We start from the raw sequence: 5,436 nt of genomic DNA, 5'->3' as shown, positions 1-5,436 counted from the left end.
ATTCTTTCTCTCTCTTCTGCCCCTCTCCCTTGCCTGCTCTTTTTCTAAAATAATTTTAAAAAGTAAAGTAAAATATTTTTGTGAACTAGCCTCCTGAACTTCATCTCCTCTGTTTCTTTCTCTTCTTATTTTCCTTGACTCCCAAGGATTGCTTTCTAGAATTCTTCCTGATCCTTTAAATGCTGCTGCCCTTCCTTTACATTAGTCCAAAAACTGTTTTCTGCACATACAAGCACTGTCTAACTACTCTTATCCTGTTTCATGACTTTTCCTCTGTTTAATAAATATTTATTTAGTATATGTTATGTGCCAATTATATGTTATGTGCTGAATGGTGGAGGTATATCAAAGAACAAAAGAAACAAACACCCTGTCCTCTGAAGTGCACATCTTATTGGGTAGAGAGACTTGTAGTAATAGCAAACTATATAGTATATTATAAGGTGGCAAATATTAGGAAGAAAAATAAATCAGTCCTAATACAAGTTTTCAGCTTAAAATTGACTTGACATGGAAGACCTCGAGCGGGGGGACGTATCCGAGCAAAGGCAGGAAGAAAGTAGAATAGTAAACACAAGAAGGAGTATAATTTTAAATATGGCTTATGCATGGGGTGGGGGGGAATCTTGGATTTATAGCACCAGCTCTGGCCTGCACCGTGAGCTCCACATTCCCACATCCAGTTACCTACTCATATCTCACTTAGATAAATGACCTAAGAGGCATCTTAAATATAACATGGCTGAAAACAGAACAACTTTTAAAAATCCTGATTTTCTCCAACAAACATTCTCCCTGTAATCATTTACATTTTGGTCAATGGCAATTCTGCTAGTTTTTCTGGTCAAAATCCATATTTCAACTTTACCTGTCTCCTTTGCCACACCCTATAGCCAGTCCACAAACAAGTGCTGTTGATTCTTCTGTTTAAAAATATCTGGACTCTGAGTATTTTAATGATCTTCACAGAAAACTGAAAACATCCTATCTCTCAAGACATCATCATCATCTCTCATTTTGAATATGGCAGTAGCTTCCCAACTGCTATTTCTTGTTCTAATCTTATCTCTCAAAAGCCAATCTTCATATAAACCGAAGTGCTCTTATCATTTTCCTAGAAAATAAGCACCAGCATAACATCATGTGCTGCTGAGGCTTGTATGGCTGGAGCCCCAGTGTCCTGTCTTTTCCACCGGTCTCTTTGCTCACTCTCTTCATCTCTCATGGTCTAGCTATTTCTAGAAAACACAGCATCTTTCCCTTCAGATTTGCAACTTGTCTTCTCCCTTCTTGAAGTGCAGATGCTCAGATATTTGCAACAGTACTTGAACTTTTTATTCAGGTCTCTGCTAAAGTATCACCATTTCAGAGAGGACATTGCTAACCACTCCATCTCTACTGCCACAAGTCTCAGTCCTTTCGTACTTCTATTTCTTCTTATGAGGACATAAGTATCACCATTGACAACATTAAGTACGCACTTCGCTTTTTGTTTGTATCCTCCTTTAATCTACACTAGAATATAAGCTCCACAGGGTAGGAATTAGTGTCTCTTATTTAATATTGTATCTTCCAAACAAAGAATACTTGCCAGCCACATAGTAGGTATATGAGAAATATTTATTGAATATATCTTGAAGAAATTAAATATGAAGCAATTAATTTAAATGTGCTATAGGTTCTTGTAGTTGAAAGTAGTTTTGTGATATGGTTGTTTTAGAACTATAAAAATCAAATATATATAAAGTTATGTATATAGAAGAGAAAATATGCAAGAAAAATTTTAGACCACAAACAATGCTTTTCACACCTCTGACTCTTCTTAAAAGAACTTCTAAGATTTGTTTCCTGTTTTTTCAGACTATATTATGCAAAAGAATAATATAGAAGAACTAATAATATTCCTTGGCTGTCAATCTAAATTTTTTTTCTTAATATTTATTATCTTTGAAGGAGAGAGAGAGACAGAGCATGAGTGGGTGAGGGGCAGAGAGAGAGGGAGACACAGAATCCAAAGCAGGCTTCAGGCTCTGAGTTGTCAGCACAGAGCCTGACGCAGGGCTTGAACCCACAAAATCCGAGATCATGACCTGAGTCGAAGTCGAAGTTGGACACTCAACCAATTGAGCCACCCAGGCGCCCCACTTGGCTGTCAATCTCAATAGATATCTTGAATTTCCATAAAAATAAGTGAAAAAAGCATGGATATAGACCATTTCAATTTTTAGAACAGAGACAAATACTGACTACCTAATGCTTTCAGCCACAATTTAATTTTAAAAACATGCTTATGTGTCACAATTCTTTCAAAAAGATTTTTTGTAATTATGAAATAATTCATTCTTTCTCTCTGTCTCTTCCCCTCCCCCATCTCTCAAAATAAATAAATAAGCTTAAAAATATTTTTAAAAAGGAGGTTCCCTGGGGCGCCTGGGTGGTTCAGTCGGTTATGTGTCCGACTTTGGCTCAGGTAGTGATCTCACAGTCCGTGGGTTCAATCCCACCATCAGTCTCTGTGTTGACAGCTCAGAGCCTGGAACCTGTTTCAGATTCTGTGTCTCCCTCTCTCTCTGCCCCTCACCAGCTCTGTCTCTCAAAATAAAAGACATAAAAAATTTTTCTTTAATAAAAAAAATAAAAAGGAGGCTCCTGGGTGGCTCAGTAGGTTAATCATCTGAGTTTGGCTCAAGACATGATCTCATGGTTTGTGTGTTCAAGCTTCACACAGAGCCTGCTTGGGTTTCTCTCCCTCCCCTTCCCTTCTTTCTCAAAGTAAATAAATAAAGTAAAAAAACATTAAAAAATGAAATAGTTCTTTCAACTTAATTATACATATTATATTTAATGCACTATACTGACAGCTTCTCATTTTCCCCTAATCTGCACATAATTATGTAGCAGTATTTTCATCAAATTTCTAAATATTCATTTTTCTCTTGTGAAAATCAATCTCTGTCATTCTTTAGTATTTCATATTCTCTGCTTTGATGCTTCTTGAATTGGAAAAACTAAATGATCTACTAATCCAGTTACTCTGATAAAGAATAATATTAAAGAAAATATTGACACGAAAAATATAGATTTGACATACACTGGAAAATAAATATTCTATCTGGTAGAGTAAGAAGCATATGGGTCATGAAACTATTCCTCTAGCATTAAAAATACGATTGTTTACATTTTGCAGAATGACAATATATTTTAGGGGGTTAAAACCCAGCACTTAAAACTGCTTTAGAGGGCTGAGATTTGCAATTTTCTCTTTATAATTACTTTCTCTTATCTGCTCACCTCTGGTGGTTTTATAGTATATATTAGTATTATGCTACTTACAGTGTCAAAGTTTTATATCAGTAAAACAGAATATCTATCATGTATATGTGCTGCTCAGAATCACATCTTCATTCTACACTGCTTCTTTCCAACTTTATAAACTTTGGCTAATTTTTAAGGATATTCTATTTAGATTATTAAGCAGGTGCTATCCATTTATGTGGTTTTTCCTAGGTTCATAAATTCTGTGTTTGAAAGGTATTTGGGAATGACCTTTCAAAGTCATAGGATCTTGTTCTGCTGGTTAAAATTTGATTAAGGAAAAAAACATCTAAGTTCATTTGAAAAATATTGGTTAATCCTCATATTTGATTACACATGCAAATGTACATTGGATATTCTCCTGCATCTATTTTTTTAATTGAAATATGTGTTTATCTAAGTTTCTTAATAATTACATGCCTTAAAATGATTAAATATTTAATGATTATACTTTAATTGAAGATCTAATACCAATATGCAACAAATAAATTGACATTTTTAATAAATGCTTCAGCACTATCATTAGGCACAATCTTAAACTGTCTGTGGTAGGTCATATTGCAGTTTGAAAGCTCCATTGTGTGGAAAACCTTCTAACACATTGCGCTATTTTGACTGTATCATAGTTAATTTAGCAAATGGCTAAGTCATATGCTATGAGATAATGCTTGCTTTTAATATAGAAAGAAAGAAATGGTTGCATTCTTGCTCTAAGTTATGTTAACACAAGTTCAAAATGTACTTCAGAAAAGCATGCATATATGTGTATATGTTCTGAGGTGCCCTGATGTTGGAAAACAAACAACAAATAAAATTGCCATGGTTTTGTAATTCCGTGTCATATACTTACCAATAATTTTGTTACTCAAAGACAATCGTGTGTAATAACTTTTATCTTCATTAAATAGAATTTGATACTGCAAAGCAAGGTAGTTAGGCCGTTTGACAAAGTTATAAAAAGAACACAACTTGGCTTGATCTCAAGTCTTTTGAGGCAAATTTAATGACTACCTAGATTTCAACAAAAATTTTTGTTCGGTAGAAGATAAAACAAGAAGTGAAAATATTTATAAGCAAAATTGTAGAGTCTGTGTAGGATGGAAGATGTACCTTCAGGATTTACCCCAGCAGGCTCCAATCTGTGCTTATGCCTGTTTATGTGGGTGTAGTGGGCATCACGTAAATATAAGAAGAGATGTACATATTAAACATGTGATTATATGTGTAGGTTTTAATAATTTTATTTTGAAAATGTATTAAGCATACAAAGTACCACATATGACATATCTTTAAAGTTTAAAGTCTGTTAACTTTTCCAGAATTTCAAATTATTTATCTCTAAACAGTATATTGTGTTGGGTTTGACACCACTTTTCAATATTAAAAACAGCACATGTTCCCCAAACATTCTATTTTCGAGAGTTAGGTATATGTGTGCATGTGGTCAGGAATGATTCTGTTAGAAGAAAATGGTCACCTGTTATTAGATCTGACATTCTGTTTTTTTTTTAATGTAGTAAAATCTATTTGCGATTTGACACTTCATATTTGTATAACATATTTGTCAGAGTTTGGGGGGTTTTGTTTTCATTTTTTTCTTTTGCAAAAATTTTGCAACAAAAATACATGTACCCACATCAAACTATTTTGCTATGCTACATACCCAGTAGTACAATGGCTATGCCATAAGGGCAGGCATGTTCAGTTGTGAGGGAAAATAAAGATTGTTTCCCAAAGTTGTTGCTTAAATTTAAACACTCAGTAGAAGTGTCTAAAATTTTCATTGCTCTACAGCTTTTCTGCTTTTGATATTTTCATATGCTTCATTTTCCCCAATATATTATGTGTAGAATGGGATTTCACTATGATCTGAATTTTCATTTCTGAGATTATTCATGAGATTGAAGAAGAGTTCAAATATTATTGAAGATCTACTTTCCTTTTCTGTTAAATCAGCTCGTGACTTGTGTTTATGTTTTCTCTTGAATAGTTTGTTCCTTTAAATTATTTGTTGAGGGTCTTAACATTTACTGTGTTTAAATCTTTTTATTAAGTATATATATATATATTTGATTAAGTTAATACATTCACCAAATTTTATACTTGACATATTTTCCCCTT

The sequence above is a fragment of the Crocuta crocuta genome, unplaced genomic scaffold (assembly GCF_008692635.1).
Source record: "Crocuta crocuta isolate KB4526 unplaced genomic scaffold, BGI_CrCroc_1.0 scaffold192, whole genome shotgun sequence".
Classification (NCBI taxonomy): Eukaryota; Metazoa; Chordata; class Mammalia; order Carnivora; family Hyaenidae; genus Crocuta; species Crocuta crocuta.
The sequence above is the reverse complement of the archived record's forward strand: the minus strand, read 5'-3'. Positions refer to the sequence as shown.